Raw genomic sequence first — 9,742 nt, forward strand, 5'->3', positions numbered from 1 at the left:
TGAAATAGGTAGGCAGCAGTATAGGCAGATCAATCGCATGTCTTACAGAGAATCAAAGACAAATCAGAGTACGATAGAAATTTGATCTAACATTAAGTGTCTGTGTCTTCCAACCATCCCATTTTCTGTTGAATAAATGCATCCTATCAAATAATGTGTACTGAATACATTCCATGAGCATGACCATATCAACTCTCTGTAATACAGAGGCCAAAGGGACCACTGGTGACTTCCAATGAAGGGCAATAGCCCATAGGGTGGAAATGCAAATAGTATGGATAAGCCTCATTAGATTATCTGGAGTCCCCGAAATGGGTGCACTCAGTAAACATATTTGCAGTGACAAGTCTACCAAGGAACCCACCAAGGCAGAGGCCACCTCCAATATCCTACGCCAGATAAAAGAGAATAGGGCAAGCCCAAAACATATGCACAAGAGTTCCAGCAAGGCCACAACCTCTAAAACAGGTGCAACGTTCCAGGAAACATAACATGTAATCTAGGGAAGTCCTTTCTTAGACAATTGTCACACCAACAAGATGGAGCACTTCCCCTCTGTTGGAGTTTCCCTAAATTTCAATTCAGGTGAAAATGGTGACCATGATCAATAGAGAGGGTGAATCAGACAGCTATAAAACAATTACAAAATTGCTAACCCCTCCCTATTCTAATAAACATAAATGTCGTTAGATACAGTTTGTGCTCACTGCTGTGGTTGTGTTTTTCTGTAAAGCTTTGTTCACCCTGGTATGTACAGCACACCTGAAGGTAACAATGCTCAAAATTTTGTCTTAATCCTATGATATAAGGAAATTATCTACTCCCATATATGCAATAAAGCTCTGTCTTTCTCGTGCTCTTTCTCTCTTTTTACTGCACAAGAAAAAACCTCATCTGCTTAAATTTCCCCAAGGAAACAACCGTGTATGTGATGTACAGTACATAACTAACATAACAGTTGCTGTTTTAAAAGCTTTGGGTAGAACATATGACCTTCTGTAATATGGTGATATAAGAAGCTAATAAAATACGCAGGTGTATAAAAGGTGAATGCCAAGAAAACACGGAGAATGAGAAAATTATATAGTATGCGAGTCCCAAAAAAGGGCCATGAAAAAGGAGGCAAAAATTCTTACTAGCTGTTAAAATGTTAGAACACAAAGTCTTAAATTATAGACTTTTATTTGTATGATTTGTACTAGATATAGTTACAATGCTAGTAGTCTGCATTTTGTCATGTCCTGAAATGGCTTTGCCTTCCAAGCAGGTCATTGCTATAAATACACTAAAGATTGAGGCAAGTGGGTAGACTGTAGTTTAGTAATACTGTATGGCTCTTTGTATTTAGCTCAGGGTTGTTAACCTGCCTGCTGTGTAGTCAGGACCCAAATTAAAAACAGATGCTCCCAGGGAATTTTAAAAAAATGACCTGTGTGTTAAGAGAAGTGAACACTGTAATCTGTTCTGAAAGAAGAGGAGTTCAATGAGTTTGAATGGGCAGGAATGCTTTGAAATTAGACGTCCTACAAAATTGGCTTTTGTAACTTTTTATTTTTGGTGTATTCATAATAGATGTGCTCAATAAGTATGCTGATGTTGGTTAAAGATGAAAAGATCTAAATATGTTCTAGAAAATCACCGTTCTGCATCACTCACTTAAAGCCAGTTTCCATTACTTAAAACATCTGGGTAAGCTCGATTTTATGTCTGCTGTAAAAAAAATATTACTTCTTCAAGTCTTAATATCCCAAAATGCATATCATACACTTATTTGTGTGTAATACCTTATAACGAATAATGAATAACAAAAAAAAATTAAATAATATTGTCATAATTGTAAAGAGGGACAGCATAAAATTATCGTTCGATTGGGTGCTCAAGTGTTAACTGCAAAAAAATGGGGAATTAACAGCCTCTGTCAGGATAAGCTTAGAGTCAAAGACGTGTTAGTTTGAGGAGTGAGTGCACGAAGAAGGAGAGAACTGCTGTAGTAGCATAGAATTTCTCTTTTTCAATCAAAACATTTACACATTCCAAAACACATTCTTTTGGAAGTATAAAGGTTTGGATAAAAGAGAGATTCTATCTACAGGTAAAACTCGAAAAATTAGAATATCGTGCAAAAGTTCATTTATTTCAGTAATGCAACTTAAAAGGTGAAACTAATATATGAGATAGACTCATTACATGCAAATCAAGATAGTTCAAGCTGTGATTTGTCATAATTGTGATGAATATGGCTTACAGCTCATGAAAACCCCAAATCCACAATCTCAGAAAAGTAGAATATTGTGAAAAGGTGCAATATTCTAGGCTCAAAGTGTCCCACTCTAATCAGCTAATTAAGCCATAACACCTGCAAAGGGTTCCTGAGCCTTTAAATGGTCTCTCAGTCTGGTCAGTAGGAATCACAATCATGGGAAAGACTGCTGACCTGACAGTTGTGCAGAAAACCATAATTGACACCATCCATAAGGAGGGAAAGCCTCAAAAGGTAATTGCAAAAGAAGTTGGATGTGCCCAAAGTGCTGTATCAAATCACATTAATAGAAAGTTATGTGGAAGGCAAAAGTGTGGAAAAAAAAGGCGCACAAGCAGCAGGGATGACTGAAGCCTGGAGAGGATTGTCAGGAAAAGGCCATTCAAAAGTGTTGGGGAATTTCACAAGGAGTGGACTGAGGCTGGAGTCAGTGCATCAAGAGCCACCATACACAGACGGATCCTGGACATGGGCTTCAAATGTCGTATTCCTCTTATCAAGCCAATCCTGAACAACAAACAACGTCAGAAGCGTCTTACCTGGGCTAAAGAAAAACAGACCTGGTCTGTTGCTCAGTGGTCCAAAGTCTTCTTTTCTAATGAGAGCAACTTTTGCATCTCATTTGGAAACCAAGGACCCAGAGTATGGAGGAAGAATGGAGAGGCACACACTGCAAGATGCTTGAAGTCCAGTGTGAAGTTTCCACAGTCTGTTGATTTTGGGAGCCATGTCATCTGCTGGTGTTGTTCCACTGTGCTTCATTAAGTCCAGGGTCAACGCAGCCATCTACCAGGAGATTTTGGAACACTTCATGCTTCCTTTCGCAGATGAGCTTTATCGGGATGCTGACTTCATTTTCCAGCAGGACTTGGCACCTGCCCGCACTGCCAAAAGCACCAAAACCTGGTTCAATGACCGTGGGATTACTGTGCTTGATTGGCCAGCAAACTCGCCTGACCTGAACCTCATAGAGAATCTATGGGGTATTGCCAAGATAAAGATGAGAGGCATGAGACCGAACAATGTAGAAGAGCTGAAGGCCGCTATTGAAGCATCCTGGTCTTCCATAACACCTCAGCAGTGCCACAGGCTGATAGCTTCCATGCCACGCTGCATTGAGGCAGTAATTGCTGCAAAAGGGGCCCAAACCAAGCACTGAGTACATATGCATGCTTATACTTTTCAGAGGTTCGATATTGTTCTATGTACAATCCTTGTTTTATTGATTGCATGTAATATTCTAATTTTCTGAGATTGTGGATTTGGGGTTTTCATGAGCTGTAAGCCATAATCATCACGATTATGACAAATCACGGCTTCAACTATCTTGCTTTGCATGTAATGAGTCTATCTCATATATTAGTTTCATCTTTTAAGTTGCATTACTGAAATAAATGAACTTTTGCAGTGTTTTGCACGATATTCTAATTTCTCGAGTTTCACCTGTAGATGTCGCCACTAGATGACTTAATTAGTGGTTGATATATGACGTTTATTTTATTTATTAGAGGCATTTTGGAAGTTGCTAGCATGTGGCTCATATACAGTCATGGCCAAAAATATTGGCACCCCTGGATGTCTGTCAGATAATGCACCACTTCACCTAGAAAATTGTTGTAATTGCAAATGTTTAGGCATTTCTCATGTCTTTTGTTTGTATTGGTATGACACAAAAAACTGGCAAAAGAAAAAGCCAAATCTGACGCATTCCACGCAAAACCCCAACAATGGACTGGACACAATTATTGTCACCCTCAATTTAATATTTGGTAGCACACCCCTTGAAAAAAAATAACTGAAACCAATCGCTTCCCTCTTAGATTGTAAGCTCCAAGGAGCAGGGCCCTCCTAACCCTCTTGTATTGCATTGTATCATTGCTGTATTGTTTCCCTTTATATTGTAAAGCACTGAGCAAACTGTTGACACTATATCAGTCATGTATAATAATTGCTGCCTGTAACCATCAATGAGTTTCTTACATCTCTCTACTGGAATTTTGGACCACTCTTCTTTCTCAAACTGCTCCAGGTCTCTCAGATTGGAAGGGTTCCTTTTTCCAACTGCTGTATTTTGAGATCTCTCCACAAGTGTTCTATGGCATTGAAATCTGGACTCATTGCTGGCCAGTTCAGTACTCTCCAGCGCTTTGTCTGAAACCATTTCTGGGTGCTTTTTGACATGTGCTTTGGGTCATTGTCCTGCTGTAAGACCATGACCTCTGACAATGGCAGAGGAAGGCAGTCCCTTGGCAGGCTGGGAGTGGTATTTATATTCTGAGAGCATATGGATTCAATGTCTTTCCCAGGGGTGGATTGCACCAGCCAGGCTGAAGGCAGGCTGCCTCGCCTAGCACATGCTGCTATGTGGCCTCAGGTGGGTCGACCTGAGGGCCTTAAGTTAGAGAGAGTGACCCAGGTTTTGCAGGAAGCTGACTGAGGGGAGTTGTCTGCCAAGGCTCTATCTGGTATCACTGGAGGGTTTCACTTGGAAGATTGGAAGGAGGCCACCATTCTATCCTTGGGCCTTGTGAGTACTGACATTGAGGAACTTGGAACACTGTGTGCTTGCTACCTGGGGTTTCATAGTCAGCATGGGTCTGGAAAAAGGGAACACTGGCTAGTGTTCTGAAGAGCTTGTCCAAGTTTTGCTACTGCAAAGGGACTTTGCTCAGCTACATTACCATTAGACTGTCGCAGTCTGTGGTAACTGGCTTTTCCTGAGGAGCTCAGCCCAAGGGGGCTTTGCTTATTCCTAAAACCTCTGCTGCTATATGTTACAAGGAAGTCTGCTATCTTCTGTCAGCCAACACTTCTACAGAGTTCAATTAAGAGATCAGCTAAATGTCCTCAGTGGGAATAGTTTTGATTTGGAGTATCCTACTACATTCCCCATCCCTATCCCCAGTTCTACAATAAACTCCAAAAACAAAAAATCCCCTAGACTGGTCATTGAAGATAATGAGCGGAAGTGTGTGTATTTGGCTGAAGAAATATACTGTGCCTGGCTGCAGGGCGAAGTAAGGGGCAACAAACAAGCGGCTCCTGCAAGGATACTGCTTCACTATATTGTTGTAATAAATCCTCCAGTGCTGCTGTGTCTACTAAGTGAATGAAAAAGCAGCTTACATCCAATCCTCACCTTTAGATGGAAAAATGAATAGAACTAATATAATAATAATATAGCGTTGTGTTAACTGTTTTAACCCTTAGGCAATAGAGATATCAATATGCTGTCAACCAAGTATATACTGTGATACTAATAAGTGATACATGCAGTATAAGACAAACATATACTTATCCAAGTGATCATATAATCTTAACACACAGTGATTCCCTACACAGGGATATGCATCACCGTAAATGGGTAATCTATATATATAATAAAGCAGTCCACAATATCCGGTGTTTAGCTTGTGTAACAATAGCCCACACAACAAATGACAAAGTGCATGCTCCTGTGCCAGTGCAGGTAGTGAGTGATGCTCCTATATGGCAGGCGTGCCCTTCCCCCTGCGACCCACTGGGGCCAAAAAGCCTTATGGATCACCCTGGATCCTACACGAAAACTCCAGAAACGGATTGGCTCCACCGCCTTTATTGAGCTTTCCTCCACCTTCCACTATTCCTCCATGGCCAGGTAACAATATGGATGCTCATATATAGATATGATGTTTGGTAATCATACAACAGAAAAAGCAGAGATCCTCCATAGTGTAATACTGCATATAAAGCTTTAATATATGAAAAACGCCAAGCACAAACTCACATTTCAGTTGTAGTACAAAACGCCTGTGTCGCCTCACATGGGTGTACTAAGAGCTTGCTGGTGTACAAAGATGGTGCTGGACCGGAAGTACGTCATGCGTCATACGTCACCACGTCGCGTCTACACGTTACGCCACGCCCCTCGTAGCTTCATCATATTGCCAGCACCTGTAACTGATGCAGGTGAGTTTAATTACAAATTACAAGAGCATCACAAACTTGGGCTGCAAATATTTCTTGGGACCTCTGAGAAGGTGCCAGTAATTCTGTCCAGTCCATTTTTGGAGTGTTGCGGAGAATGTGTCAGATTTGCCTTTTTGTTTCTCCATTTTTTTGTGTCATACCAATACAAACAAGAAATAAACATGAGAATGCCTAAACTTTTGTAATTACAACAGTCTTCTGGGCAAAGTGGTGCATTATCAGACAAAAAATGCAGGTTTGTCAATATTTTTGGCCATGACATTATCAAAGTATTGTTATATACAGTAGTTTATCAATGTAATGTTTACTTCTTGCTTTAATGAGGATGGTTTCTTTTAGCGATTCTTGCGTTTTCAACCATATAGGTAGAGTAGGGGGAGTAGGATTAATTTTATACTTACTTTTCACTTTATCCATAGCTGATAGCAGCACCATCACCCATTGCTTGGAGGACATTTGATGTTAAAGACTTATTTCATGAGAAAGCCCCTAAGAAAGGTCTTGAGTGCATCCCATAATATGTTGAAGTTGCTGGAATTCCTGTTACATCCTAACAAGAGAGATAATTTGGCAGGAATATGGAGCTTCAGATAGAAGAGGCAGGAGTTTAGCTTCCACATGGTCCATGCAGGCATGTTTCCAGGTAAAGATCCCATCAAAAGTGGAGAGTGGTTAGATAAACCCCTAGGCTTAATGGTTCATTGTTGAACAGTAACAAGGATGGCTTTTTTTCCCCAGTCTTTTCTCAAGATCATTCCATGAGTGCAGGAGCAGCTTGCATGCTGGATGCCTGGGACACCAGCTGTCAACAAGGCCCAGTTCCCTCACCAGGAGTACCAGTGAGAAAAGAAAGAAACCACAACCACCCTGTTTGAGTATCTCAGCTGAGTAATGAAGGGGAAATGTAAACACTAGCATAAACAATACCTGCCATACAATGTAGCCATACAATGCAGCTTTGCTCTCAGCAAACTCTAGATCAGGACTTCTCAACCATTTTTACGTTGGAGGAACCCCTGGCAAAAAGTCTGAGATCTCAGGGAACCCCTGAAATAATTTTCTTATCTACAGCTCATTGAACACTGGTGTGATTAGTGAGCTGTATATATATCAATTATTCTTAGAGCATTAAACAATAGAATAAATAATAAAACTTACCTCCTTATTGTAAAACTTGTGATTGTTTTTTTTTAATTTCACAGATGCTCAATTCTGGGTCAAACTTGAGATAAGCAGTGTACAGGAGGTCAGCAGGGCAGAGCACAGGATATCCAGGAGGGAATAGTGCAGGGGGCCAGGAGAGCACAGTATAGTGGGTTCAGGAGAGAACTGGGGGGGGGGGGTGGCCAGTAGGGAACAGTACAGGGGGCAAGGAGGGAATTGAACAGGGGGACAGGAGAGAACAGTATGGTAAGAGCAGGAGAGAACAATACTGGAGGACACAATACTGGGGTCATGTTTTCCTCATGCAGATTAGCTCAGGAAAGCTTCTGGATCATATCTGGCACGCTGATCCCCACCCACCCTGCTCTCTCCTCCTGAGTGATGTCACACAAAGGCACCTGGGGCAGACAGGAAGAGAGGGCCAGCCGGGATCGGCACAGGACAGTGATGTAAGTTGTTTCCCTCTGCAGCTCTGCAACCTGTGCTTATTCTTGTGATGGACGAGCAGATTGTGACAGAACCTCTGGTTGAGAAACACTGCTCTAGATGTTGGTTTCATCATTTTACTGAAAGGAAGAAAAGAAAAAAAAATGACTGATCAGAATAAAGGTAAACATTATGCTGTAATGGTGGAGAACATTAATATGAGGTTTTAAAGGTAATAGGATATAGATAAACGAATTTGTCAAATTTACCCTCTTACCTGTCAAGCCCTCAGAGGAGGACAGAAACTATCATTTACTGTATCCCAACAATCACCCGACTGTAAGAGGTACAAGATGGAACCCACAAGCAAACCAAATTGAAGACTTTCCCCTGCAGTGCCCCCTCGTGGCTTAAATGCAGATTTATCTTGTCTGAGACCTGCATGAAAAGTACAGTGTTACTTGTATTGTATTCCAGGATTTGCTTGTCTTCAGCTGAGAGAACTTTACACAAACTCTCAAATCTTTTGTTATTGTCTCCATTTTAAATTGTTTTAATATATCTATGTCATAGATATATTATTTACCTTTTGGGCCACACCTTCAAGTGATTATATTGAAAGGAACATGAAGCCTTAGAATTGCTAATCCCTAATAGCACTTTAACCACCTAAGCCTTCCTTAGAAAGTATAAAATGACATGTTTATACAGTTATAATTTTTTACTTTTGTTGTAGAATCAGTTTTTTCATTTTTCACAAATGTACATTTTACATGAAACTGTACTTAACGTTGCAATTTAGGTATGGCATTGTTTACATAATTAGACTGGTCCAGCTTGGACCAATGTAAGCATACATGTTTAATGGTAATGCATACTGAGCCCTCACAAAGCTGAGTGAAAGGGCAAGGACACCACGTTGTTCAGATTGCAGCCATGATAGTTTGTCTCACATGGTGGTGAATAGCAGCATTAGCTCCCTTCTTACATTCCCCAGGAAGCCATCTGGCACAATAAACAACTATTAACTGATGCCAGGACTTTATCAATCCATTGATGAGACATACATACTTCTCCATTAGCTCAATCCCCCATTGCAGTTTGTAGACCCTAATAAAACTGTCACCCTCTCAAGCTTAAGCAATTAAGAGAACTAACAGATACGCAGTCGTAAATAGCTCATCAGAAGAAAATAGCCCATACACCTTGCTGATAGACAACTTATCAGCCAAGATTCTAAGACTTCATCATGTTTTATAATTTCTAGAATTGTGTCAATCTAGCCACAAGAAAGTCATAGTCCCCTTCATCAGTTACTGGGTAGCGTTTTGAACCCACATATTCCTATGCTAGGAGGTTTCAGAGTGGATTAGGTCTCCACACTCTCCCTATGAGAAATAGATATCTGAGATCTGTCATATCTGTATCCGTTTTGAAGCTAAATTCATGTTGGACAATAATCTGCATGGTAACAGAGTATTAATGGCCAATATTCAAAAATATGAATATCTATAAGAAATTGTATTTGGGAATTGGTCATAAATGTGGTGGCCTCCCAGCGCCCATCCCTTAAACTGGACAATTGGTCAGATGGTCTTGGCAACACCCCTTTGATATCGCAAAGAAAGGAATGACAGGACCTGTTAAGGAAGCTCTCCTTTTAACATCAACCAATGAACACCCAAGAGAGCCACATCAACGTTTTTGCTTGGACTTTCAATTATTCAATTTAAAACCAGGACTTTCAATTATTCTGCATTTTCATTCACCTCCTTTTATTTCTCTGTTGCGTTTTTGGGTTCTAAGTCTTTGCAACATCTTTTTTTCTGTAAATATTTTACTTGCACCATTTCGACCTTTTCAGTATTAAACCCTATTTGGAAAAGTGTTGAAATTGTCTCTAAAGCTTTTAATGCAAGTCAA

The sequence above is a fragment of the Staurois parvus genome, unplaced genomic scaffold (genome assembly GCF_062004578.1).
Source record: "Staurois parvus isolate SC_StPar_1 unplaced genomic scaffold, SC_StPar_1.0 ptg000025l, whole genome shotgun sequence".
Classification (NCBI taxonomy): domain Eukaryota; kingdom Metazoa; phylum Chordata; class Amphibia; order Anura; family Ranidae; genus Staurois; species Staurois parvus.